Source organism: Diplotaxodon limnothrissa, linkage group LG15 (genome assembly GCF_057381915.1).
Source record: "Diplotaxodon limnothrissa isolate DT_005_m linkage group LG15, D_limnothrissa_male_GT1.1, whole genome shotgun sequence".
NCBI lineage: Eukaryota > Metazoa > Chordata > Actinopteri > Cichliformes > Cichlidae > Diplotaxodon > Diplotaxodon limnothrissa.
The window spans coordinates 44,085,654-44,099,074 of record NC_140610.1 but is presented as its reverse complement, the minus strand read 5'-3'; positions in this window follow the sequence as shown (position 1 = coordinate 44,099,074).

Sequence of the window (13,421 nt, the reverse complement as noted above, 5' to 3'; positions counted from 1 at the left end):
GTGAAGGAAAACTGGCTGGAACCCCCCCCCCCCCCCCCGCCAGTCCCAGACGACTGTGACACTGGTTCCTGTAAATAAACTCTTTAATGGGGCAAAGCACATAGTCTCCCCCCCCCCCCTCTCAATAGCAGTTCCACATTATTTAAACATTCACCACATGATGCAAGAGAAAGCGAGCAGAGCAATCTTGTTCAGTTTTATACTGCCACAGATGTTAGGCCACCATTTCCTGAGTTTACTTGAATTATTCTTTGAAGCTCTACTCTAGATGTGAATCTCACTGTAAATATCTATTAAATTTTTTTACATGGCAGTAATCAAAAGGTCCTTTGACTCAGATTAACTCCTGGAATCTGTTTCAAACCTGCTTCAGCAAAGAATACGGAACATGTTTACTGTTTTCTATAAAGCAGCATGAATTGACTGTGTATAAAGGATGGATGTAGGCACTGTGACATCACCAACCCACAGTTTGAAACCTCAGCATTAGCAATTTGGAAGCTTCCATGCCGTGTTTCTTTTGGAGTCAGAAGTGACCATATTTAGATGAGAGGGTGGGGTGCTAGCTAGGGCTCAGCTAACTTTCGTTAGCAAACTGCATCCATAAAGTGCACAGGTCCACAAACACTGATCCTAAATAGTTCCAAGTAAAAGACTTCAAATTATGAAAATAATAATGAATATTTAAGTTTCACGGACAGCTTGGATGGGCTTTTCCACACAGACAGCCATTAAAAGTCTTTCACAAAGCATCGGCACAATGGAGACGTCAATTTAGGGAAGTTGGTTTAAAAGATTCAGTTCAATGACATTTTATTTATACAGCGCTAAATCACAACAACAGTCGCCTCAAGGCGCTTTATATTATGAGGTAGACCCTAAATTTATACATACAAAGCGAAACCCAACAATCATATGACCCTCTATGAGCAAGCACTTTGGCGATAGTGGGAAGGAAAAACTTGCTTTTAACAGGAAGAAACCTCCAGCAGAACCAAGCTCAGGAGGGGCGGGGCCATCTGCTGCGGCTGGTTGGGGAGAGAGAAGGAAGACAGGGTAAAAAGCATGTTGTGGAAGCGAGCCAGAGATTAATAACTAGTATGATGACTAGTATAATGCAGAGAAGTCTATTAACACATAGTGAGTGAGAAAGGTGACTGAAGAAAAAACACTCAATGCATCATGGGAATCCCCCAGTAGCCTATGCCTATTTTAGCATAAGTAAGTAAGGATTCAGGGTCACCTGGTCCAGTCCTAACTATATGCTTTAGCAAAAAGGAGAGTTTTAAACCTAATCTTAAAAGTAGAGATAGTGTCTGTCTCCCAAATCCAAACTAGAGCTGGTTCCATAGTCGAGGGGCCTGGCAGAAAGTTACTTGCCTGTGTGGCACACCTGTGAAATAAAGGAGCCACACCCTCACTTTAAGCCTTTAACTTTATCCAGATGGATGGTTATAGCTAAAAAGAAACTCAGCTCTAGTTTAGTTGTCATGGTGGGAGAAATTAGCTTCGCCCAGCTGTTTCTTGTAAATATGTTATTTTCATGTCATGCTGAATTTGGGCATTTCAACATGGGCGTCTCTGGGAAATGACTCGTTTTTTGCGCCAATGGCAAGTGGCCAATCAAGGAATTGCACTTCTTTGCTAGATGATGTCTAAAAATCACCATGAAGACCTCATTGCGTTTAACTGTAGTTTCTTTTTACCGCAGCATTGTGTATAGATGTGTGCTGTTTTGCTGGACACATTTAAAGCTCCAGTGACATTTCATGGTGACTGAATGCACCTACTTGCTACGTCCCCCCCAAAAAGGTTCAATAGTTAAGGAAATGAATAATCCCTGAGCATTGTACCTTCTTTCTTCTGTTTACACACAAAGATAGTGTAGGATCAGAACACTTGATCTTAGAAGCTCTTTTTATAGAGACGCACACAATCATATCCTAATGTGAACACATGCAGTCACAAAGAGCAAATAGTTTAGTTATCATTTGGAGGGAAGGCGAAAGCTGATGACATGGTAACTCGGCGGTAATATCGCTCAATAAAACAGATTGTGGAACTCATAAATATGTGACAAGTGGAATGTGCTGCAGTGTTTTCCAAATTTGGACCAAACAGAATGTAGCGCACAGTTCAGCGCACAATTTTAAACACAGGCACAACTTTAGGCCTTTTTCTGAAATACATGATTTCAGTTTTAACTCTATCCGTTATGCATGTCATGGCTGGTCGAGCTGCCGTTTGTGGGACGAGGAAAGCAGAGTGGACAGGAGAAGCACAAAAGTTTGACATCTGAATATTCTCAGTTTAATATTCCTACTGTATCCATAAAAGTTTTTCTTTTTCCTTTTAAAGTCTTGCATAAACGCAGATACTTTGGTCTTAGCTGACACGTAGCCTTGTTTCATGTTTGTGTCCAAGCTCGTAAACCTTGTAAGAAACACATTTGTTTTCACTTATTTTGACCTCATAAGTCCTGGTCTATAATGTGAAATGCATGAAGTCAGACTTCGATTCTATTTTTACTTAAAAATTGTAAATTAGAATAAATAACAGACTTATTGAGTAAGTCTCATTACAAATGTACTAAATAGGATGCAACAAAGCACAACAAATCATATGCACCAGGTGGCCTCTTCAGTAGATGTGCCGCACTTGTCAACCTTAGGGCTAATTTGTTATGGCTACTCCTCATACTTGATCGGTAGGAGGGCTTAAAAAAATCGGGCTCACCATCACAGACATTTACCTGTCCATTCTTGTGTTCTTTTAATTCAGCTAAGAACTGAAAAGATGTAGAAAGAGAGCGTTTGTCTTCCTCCTATGTGCAAGATTTTTTGGTATAAACATTTATTTTTCTGCTTTCTGCTGCAATCTCACCAACTCTTCACTCCAAGAGGATTCATGTCAGTTGACAGGGTCTCTTTGTTTTTCTGGAATTTGTAAGTAAATAAATATTGATTGACAATTACATATTGATACCACAACCTCAAACATTTTACTTTTTTATACCCTTACCTTTGAGATGGTAGGGTATTTCTCCAAACAACTGTTAAATCCTCCGTTAAACCTTTCTTTTTTTCTCAGAATCTTTAAAATACTTTTATTTTATGCATTTTTCCTGTTTTCTGGCTTCTTGTTAATCAAGATATGTTTTGTTTTTTTTACTTTTTCTGACTCACTGATGTTTGTCATTTTTATAAACTACTAAAAGGTTTTATCTGGAATATAATTTGATTTTATTTATTTTCAGTCTATTTATTTTCCTGTGAGTATGTTACAGAAAACAGCACTTAACAATTACAATGATGAGGTGGTGAATAACATGGCCTTGTAGTCTGAAAAGACTTCAGCCTCTGGGGTAAAAGTATTTCATATTTTGTCAGCCATATTTTACACTGTCAACATCCAGTTTTGAACATTTCTTCATGGAAATAAATTATGTGAAATCAGTAAAGCATTATATGCTTCCTTTGTCTTGGGGATACTGTTTGCATTAACTGGGTCACTGGATTTAGTGGCTATTTTATATCAGCATTAGAAACAGTTTTTATGCAGCAGATGTTTTTAATGCTTTTGCATGATTGACAGTTTCTGTTTTCTGACATGTAAAAATCAAGTAGTTGAGGGTAGTTTGCGACTTTTTGTTCTCCCACACAAGTTTAATCTTTAAAGGCTAAATAGACCAAAACAAGCTGCTGCACATCGCACTGCATTGAGCCCCTAGCTCACTGGTATTCTCTCAAATGGTCAGCCAAAAGTTAAAAATAAAGAAAACTGGTTAAAAATTTGAATTTTTGCAAATGTGGAGGACTATTTTTTTTATCTGTGGATGGATACAAGAGATGTACATAAAACTTTTACCGGATTTTTTCTTGTTTTGGGTCTTTGTAGAGAATTCTGTTTTGACTGTAACAAAAATATGAATAATGTCACTTACCCGTGAAACAAGGATGTATATTGTAAATCTCAATGCCAATTATTGTTGAATATTTTCAAAGAAATAGCACAGTAGCCAAAAGTAGCTTTTATTTTCAAAGAACTTGTTATCCAGACAAGTGAAACTTAAAATAAGAAACACCAAGAAAATATCTTGTTTTTCTTCACTGTCAATAAAAGCATTTTACTGTAACATAATTGTTCTTACAGACTTTTTCTCGACTCAATAAGTAAACCCAGAAGTGAACAATCAAGCTGATCTACCTATAAGTTCATTTACCTGAAAGTGAGTTAGACTGAAAGTAACAGACAAAATAAGTTGCGTGCGAGCGACAGAGGAAAGTTGTTGTTTGAAGCTGTGGGCAGTTTGATAGTATGAGGTTGTAAGAATGTATTACGGATATTTACCAGAGAAAGACAAATACTTTATAAGACACTGCATAAAAATAGCATACTGAGGTAGGAGGGTTCTTCCAGGAACTGTGACACTGTTTTCCAGAGAACTGATCAGTAGGCGGTGACTTTGTACCTGTGTTATACCATAGATGGTTACAGCTGCGGTCACAAGTTTATAAAAACTCATCCTGAGCAAGAATTTCCTGTTAATTCTGGACTTTTAACAATTTCTTTGAACTGCTCTCTTTCCAGGATGCCATGATTGTAGTATGTAAGCCTTTAATGACTTTAATAAATAAGAATTAGGTGCATATAACAGCACAGTGGTGCAGTGGTTAGCACTGGTTTCTGTGTGCAGTTTACTTGTTCTCCTCATGTTTGTGTGGGTTCTCTCTGGGTACTTGGCTAATTGGGGATCTTAAAAAGGTCATAGGCGTGAATAGTTGTCTGTCTCTGTGATAGCCCTGCGTCAGAGTGGCGACCTGTCCTGGCCCCCATCCTACGATAGCTGGGAAGGACTATCCTTGTGTATGTGTGTACATTTTCCAAAGAGGGTGTTGGTTTATGTATTGGTGAATGTGGCTTGCAGTATCAGTACTTACCAAGAAAGGTATAAAAGTCAAACCAAGACAGGAAACGCATTCAAAAACTCCAAAGTGACCAATGTCAGTGGTCTTATAACATGCCCTTTCAACCTATTTTTGGCTGATGAGTTGGTGCTGTTACACAATTCTTTACTCATAAATACAACCATCAACAGGAAACACTATCACTTGTGTACCAGGAAGCCCATTTCGAGCCTGCGAGATGCAAGAACCTGTAATAATCCTGATTTTTATGCTTCCGTTTGAAGGTAATTATTCCGATTTTCTTTTCTTGGTTCTGTTATCTATGTTGCGATGAAATATATACATTTTAATTGATTGTTGTTGCCATGTGGAAAAAAAGAAATACCAACATGTAAAGTATATTTTTAGGTTTTGGATCATAATTAGAAGAATTCCATTGAATTCGGTTGACAATAGAATGTAAAGGGTTTTTAGATATCATAGATCACTTGACCCAAAGCATAAAGTGCACTAGGGATCTTACCCTGGATCTTACAGTGCATATTCTTTCACTGACTGTTCATTCCAGTTGAATATAAAGCAGCTGAAGGAAGAAAAACTATTAGAAAAACTCAAAGCTTTGATCTTTTAAACGTTGTTTTAACTTCCTAAGACCCGAACTCTTCCACGGCATGCTTTTTAATTTCTCTTTGATATTTGGGCTGATTGGGACCCGATGAATGTAAAAACAAGAATTACCAGATTTTTTTTTTTCTAAGAAAAATGAGAGCCACATATGAGGATAAAAATTTCAATAGAACAGTAGCAGTATAATGTCCTTGTAAGTGGATATCAGGCCCTTGTAGAGCAAAATTGAGTATTTTGGTCTAAATAACCCAAATAGTGATGTCCACATATGTGGACGCCAGGTTCTAGGAGGTTAAGAGAGAAATACAGTTCGTTCACAATTTTTTAGAAAAAGACACAAAAAAGTTAGTACTTATGGCTCTGTACTCCAACACCGATGAATTCATTTGTATTTTATTTTCGTATTTTCTTAAATATAAGACTCAGTGCAAGTTTAGGAAACCCCAGAGTTTCTCAAATCAAAGAAATGTAGTATTCTTCAAAACCCAAGAGCCACAAAAGAGCATATTTTCAAGTTATTAAATTCAAAAGTGAATGCGGAGACCCACAATGTCCATGTCCATGTTTTCCAGTCACTGTCTGCAAAATTCTTTCATGAAACTGTTAAAAATATATTTTAAATTATGTTCCTTTGTCCCGTTACTATTGAGTCATGGTGCCTTCCTCATCTTGATAATTGGGTAGACTAGAATAAACACATCTTTTTTCTTTGCAGTATGCATCAGTACATCAAGCATTCAAGCATACATCACTCTTAATTACCGACTTGGAGATGATGCCATTCTCCCCTGTGACAACGCACCCCCTTTGGATTCAACATGCTCCATCGTTAGCTGGTTTCACAGCCGAGAGCTACCTTGGACTACAGAGGTGGTTCACAATGGAAACATCATTGAGAAAACAGCCCAAGCCGCCAGGCTGAGTCTGTACAGTAACTGCTTCCTGGGCATCAAAAGCATCACTTTGAAGGACTCTGGTGTTTACTACTGTCGGCCTGGGGACAACAATGCACTGCTTACAACTGTGTATCTAAATATCCTGACAAGTGAGTACAATGACCTGAGCGAACTTGATTTGCTAGTGATATTAAGAACCTCCTACTGACTGATTCTTTCCCAAACTGATCCTATGAAACACACTCCATATTTATGTCTGTGTGATTCTCTAACAATTTTCTAGGCCAAAATGTGAAGATTATTATTGTTTTTATTTAAAACAGTTTCATTATGACAGATCATTAGAAGGATATGAGCATGATTTATTGGTGTGGAGAATTCAGTTTGAGGCATTTGGCTGTTCATTTAAAATTAAAAGGAAAAAATAACCCAAATGATAAAAATATGGCGAAAATACAGAACACAATATAATTTGATTTATGATTATTATACATGTTTCAAAGCATTAGGTTGAATAGGTTACATGGATTATTCCATTAGAATTATAAAAGAAATGAGTAGAAAGGTAAACATGTTTATTTCTTCACAGCGGGCATTGGTGTAAGATACTTCTACCTTTATTACAAATCGGGGCATGATGCCATTCTCCCCTGTGACAACGCAGCCCCACTTGACTCAAGCTGCTCCGTCGTTCACTGGCTTTACAGCAAAGATCGATCTGGGACTGCTGCCATAGTTTACAATGGGGCCATCGAGAAGAACTCATCCCGAGCTGCCTGGCTCAGTCTGCACAGTAAATGCCACCTGGGCATCCAGAACATCACTGCTGAGGACGCTGGTGGTTACTGCTGTCGGCCTGGCAAGAACACTGACCAGGACACAGTTGTGTATCTACATATTTTGAATAGTGGGTACTTACACTCTGCTGTAAAACACACTACATGTATTTGTGTCTTCTTCTTTCTTTTAATTCCTTAATTGGGTTGCCTCAGTGAATCATCTGCCTCACCCTTTCCCTACCATCCTCCTCTGTCATACCAGCAATCTGCATGTCCACCTATCCATGAATCTTCTCTGCGGTCTTCCTCTTTTTCTCCAGCCTGGCCGCTCCATAATCAACAGCCTTTGTCCAATATTTGTCCAATATTTCCTCGGGATGGGCCGTGGAGCGTTTAACATTTAGAGTTAGAAGCTGCATACATTGAAGTGTATTAAAAATTGTATGGGCTTTAGTCCCCATGACCCTAAAGTGGAATAAACTGGATGGATTGAAGACTTTTAGCATGCAGTAACTGGAAAGTAGCAAACTAAAAAAACAATGTTTTGACTAAACACGGATGATGAAATGTATTAAAGGCTTTTGTTTGAGTGATTTTAACACTTCAGATTCATGCTGTCCTTAGAAACAACAACTTAAGAATAAAGTCTCACTGATGAATCCAATGAAATGTGCATAAAGCTGTTAAACATTAGAATTAGTTTGAGATGTGGGAGCAGTTGTGATGACCTAATTACATTTACTTTGTTTATCACCTATTTCTCTCAGTTTCAGCATCTCAGACACTAAATGGGGATGGAGACTTCACATTAAAGTGCGCTCTGTTCAGATACTCTGACCTCCATCCTTGTGAAGAGAACAGCATCCTCTGGCTGGACGAGACGGGAAAGATGCTGCTTGACAGAGGTGTCACGAACACTGGACGGACGTGTGTTTCACTTCTGACCGTGAAACATCAGCGAGGCCACAGAAAAACATACACCTGCCAGTTTTTTAAGGAAAACAGCGTGAAGATAGAAGCTCAGTACACACCTGTCTTCACAGGTAGGATAAAGAACAGATTGATTTTGACATATAGCTTTGGTTTGTTACTGTAGCTTCTAAATGTTCAAAACATTGATGTTGCTGGACATTGACTATAAGGTTACAAGAAGGAAATTTAAGAAATTTAGGAATTAATATTTTCCTTCGTGTGTTTTTCACAGATTCCACAGATCCGTGTCCTCTGAGCTACATCATGTTGGCCCTTTGTATTGCAGGACTGATCCTAATAATTGCTATCATTGCTCTTATGAGAAACAGAGGTTAGACAATTTAAATGCTAACAGAGCTGCAGGATATAAGTTTTACTGCAGAATTTCAAGCACAGGATCAATTTGGAAGGCTTTCCTTTTGATTTGGATGTTTTTTACCTATATCAAGCATTTATTTCAGCATTTGCATCATATAAGGTTCGCTGATCAAAAATAATCAGACGTTTCAGTTTAATTGCTGTTCTGTTACTTTTTCCAGCTACTTTAAAAGCTTGAAAACACCAAAGTGAGTTGAAGCTTGAAATATGTAGGTTTTTTGATTTAAAAATGTAGCTAACGCTTACAGTTTAAGTTAGCAGTTAGCAGTATGAGTCATCTAAAGTGCCTCTTGAACAATTTGGTAGTTTTTGAAAACCTATAAACATAATACTGGATGAAACTAGGACTTTATTTCACAGTTTTGCTGTTACAGGAACACTCTCATGAGTTAGTACAGGAAAGACATGCAAACCTGTCTTATTGCAGGATTTGCTATAAGGAGGAGGCACCACCTTGTGGCATCATTCAGTACTGCAGCACATTTACATGACTGACTGTAGCAGCATACTAATCTGGTCTTTAAAGGGCCTTCAAGTTAGATAAGTGCAACCTCAGATGAACAGCAACATATGCCATTGATACTGTGTCATTTTTATTTAACAAAAATGAAACAAAACTGCATAAGCAAACATGAAAAAGCACAGCTTTCACTGGAGGTTCTGCCAGGAGAGAAAGCCTCTTGTCTCTTAAAAGAATATGGCAGCACAGTTTAGGTTTATAAAGTGGCACCTGAACAAACCAAAGAATATCATCATGTTTGCACAAAACAAGCAAAGCATATCAGTTCAAACATAGCAACCGTCTAAATTAACAACACAGGCATTATTTTTTATGTGTCTGTAATATCTAATACACCACCTGTTTTTGAAGATTTACTTGCGTTGTAGGGGAGACCGGGGATAGTTGTAACATTTTTGACATTTCTGTCTGTAAATTGGAGCTCTTTTATGGTAGTGGATTCAAAATGTAATGCAAAGTATTTACATGTCTCGGCTATTAAATAGTGCAGCTATTTTCTCTGCAGCACAATTACCCATTGCATGGTATGGCCTCAAACACAAAGAGTGAAATGTTACAATTAACCCCATAGTCTGGGTTAGTTGTAACATATCCTGGGGTGAAATGTAACACAATGAAATAAGGGTACTGACAAAATATTAACATGTAATCTTTGTTTATTCAACACATGAATGCACTTAGTTGTTCACCAGCATCGCAATTCCATTACTTTTTATCATGGCTTACCTTGGTGTGGTTTGCAAAGTGCTTCAGAAAGATGAGGAAATCTGTTTCTTGCACCCATCCTGATTTATTTCCACTACCAGTACTTCCTACTGGTCCATCTCTGACACAGTGGTCTGCATAAGGTATGTGTGGGAACACAAACAGTGGAGGAATTGTGTTGCCAATGGCATTAACCGCATATACAAAAGCGACCAGTGAACCTCTCTCTGCTGATGTCGTTGCCCCAACTTGTTTAATATAAGTTAAAGTAATAGTGTGGTAAGTTTTAACATCTGCGTTATTGTTACAACTAACCCAGACTGTTGCTGTTACAACTGACCCAGACTCCTATAGCCATGAACTAGCTAACATTACAGCCAACGGCTAAAACATTAGCACTAAAGACCTACACAGAATATATCCCCATAGACATACAAATAACATAATTTAAGTTTGATGAGTTTAACTGCAAAGCAGATAATGCTATTAAACATTGAAATAAAGTAGAAAAACTTACTTTTTGGCATACAAATTACTTTTTTTCGTGTTAAATTGTCTGTGTTTGACAAAATGTGCTGATTTTTCACATGTGATAGCAGAACTGAGTTGGGCATGCACAGGATGAGTCACATCATTTGAAACTTAGCCCTGATTGGAGAAATTGGAAGTGTTACAACTGACCCACGTTACAACTATCCCCGGTCTCCCCTACTTAACAGGTTGATGGTGAACGTGCTGATTTTGGTGACCCTGAAAAGCAGTGCTGAGCTCAGAGCACCAACTTTATCTCACCAGGAACAAAGAGTCATCATAATTCTTTTTAGTTCTTTATCATTTTATAAATAATTTGTATTCTTCAGAAAGATCATGTTTACTTTCTCTTTCTTGTGCTTTGTGGCTTCTCAGTTCCTGCACAAATACATCATGAAACCTTTGGATACTGAACAAGACTGAAACACACTGTACAATGTGTAACTTCTAGAAAAATTAAATAATCTAGTGGAAAATGCTTCATCTTCTGCTGTGCTTCACAGTAAAATTTTAAATGTTTACAATGTGGAAGAGTTTACCCGTAGCCGATGTTAAAATGAGGTTGGTAAATGAAGTGGATAATTTTCTCCCTCTGCTTTTTTAGGGCAATTTTTGTTGCTCACAGTGAGATATGTATTTGTATTCTACAGTCAACTGGATAAAAAAATGGGGGCTTGGTGCTTTTTATGCTCCTTTTTCATGGTGAACAGTGATATTGGAAGTCTTTTTTCATTAATTATGCCCTGATCAGCTTTTCTGAAACCAAACTTTCTGAAATTTCCATCTCAGAGTTAAGACCTCAGGATCCTGCTTGTGCATATGTGTTGACAAGTGATCAACACATATGCACACATGGTCACTGAAAAACCATGTGTCTCTAATTTGAGTAAAACTAGGTGCAAGTCAAATTTTAAATAACTTAAAAAAAAAAAAAACTTTTAAAAACGTAAACACATCATTGGCCAGCTAAATCGTTTTTTCCACCAATAACACAAATAAAATATAGTCAGATGCTTTTTGTGTCATTAAAGCATTTTCACTCCAACAAGCTTAAATGACATACATGTAAGGCAGAACCTGCATTTTTTCCTTGGACTTAATTTGCTGCAAACTACACTGCTGAACTAAACAGTCTATTTGAAGGCCATTTATTACTAAGAATAACCTTTAACTTTTTAAATAGATCAGATTTAAACGTTCAGAATTCCATCTATTCTCTTCTGCTCATCCAATTCAGGGTCACAGGGGCACCAGAAGCCTGTGCCAGCTGCAATAGGGCAAGAGGCCGGGTATACTCTAGAGAGGTCACCAGTCTGTCACAGGGCTAACACAGAGAGACAGACAACCATTCACACGTTTTTTTTCTTCTAAAAAAAGAGTCTATTAACTCATTCACTGCCATTGACGTCTATAGCCGTCAATTGCAGTGAATGAGTCAATGGGTTTAACTCATTCACTGCCAATGGCTGGCAGTGAATGAGTTAAACAACTGTTATAGCTGCTAAATTCATGGCCCAAAGGGCCAAAAGAGACAGGAGGGAGACAGTCAACAAAATCAGGTTTCTAGCTAAACTAATGGAAAAAAAACCAAAACTAGATTGTGATTAACTTGTAATTAAAATACACAAATAAAACAAAAAGGTAATACCCGTGGTGAGGGAGGAAGAGAAAGGGAACAAGATGTCAGCTGCAAACTTCCACGCTCTGACTTCTCTGGCTTTATATACGTGGACGAGTATTCTGCGACCAACAGAGCTGGTTAATGAGATGACAAGAAGACAATAAAAGGATGATGAATAAATCAGTGGCCCACATAACACCAGTAATCCCAAAGGATCACTGAAGCATTGCTCTGACCTATAGTGCCACTAGTGTGTTTTTTTTCTCTTCTTTTTAGATAATTTATTAATTAAATTTATCAAATGCATATGCATGCGTTTGGCGTATTGCATTTCCAGGGAAGAACTTTAATCTAATTTAATACAGAGAATAACAGAGTTCTCAGCATATTTTGCCTTTCCTTGTGTCTTATCCTGTATATGTATTTAATTGCAGCCCAGAGTTTGAAATAATGAGTATGTGCAAAGCTCACCTCAGGCACACAGCTCTGGATGTGACAACAGTTGTTCGTTCAACTTTTGGTACATGTGTTGATGAGGAGCAGCCAATCGGAAGAAAGCTTATAAAGGTATAAATGAAGACGTTTTCTGTCAGACAAAAGATAAAAAGGGGCTATACAAGGAGTAAGTATGTATAATTTGGCCTTCTTGTCCTTCTTTTGTGGCATGTATTTTACAGACTTTTAGAAACTCTACCAGGTTAAATTAACCAAGACCTGTTTTTTCTTTTGTTTGTTTTACTTGCCCCTGGGCTTCTATTGAAAAGCCAGTTATACACCGCACTGTCCCCATAGCTGATTTAGCATCTACTGTGACATAAGATTGACCTTGTGGGTGAAACACTTCAGGTAACATGGTAAATGAATGGCAATGAGTATGTTGGGGTCCTGGGTCATTTTGACCTAGCACTCTCAGTTTTGTTGCGTTTCTGTATCATGCTAAGATCATTTGTCATTCTAAGGAGTTATTCTTTGTTTTTCCGTTTTGTTGATTGGATTTCCCCTTGTGTCTTTACCCCCTGTGTCTCCCTCTGTGTATTGGAGTTCTGGTGCCTTATTTTCCCTCCTTGTGTTTTATTCCATGTTTCCCCAACCCATCATGTCTGTGCTCTCCCTCGTGCTCCTCAGTGTTCTCTCTCCCCCTCCAGTCTGCCTCTCTGTGTATTTCCTGTTTTACTTTGAAAGTCTGTGTCTTACGTTAGTGCATTCTGCTTTGCTTCCTTGTCTCTTTGTGCCCAATCAGTTCTAGCTGTGTTGCCACCTGTTCCTCATTCCCTCATGTTCCCGTCTGTGTATTCAGTGTGTGTCATCTTGTGCTCATTGCTGGTTCGTCTGTGTTGTTTCCCCAAGTCTCCCTGCGTCTCTGTTTAAAGGTTTCTGGTATGTTTTTGTTAGTTTTTCCAGTTTAGGTTATCTTAGTGTAGCCAGGTGGAAGGTCAGTATTATGGGACATGCCACTGGATGGCGCTGTTTCTTTTGGGGTACCTC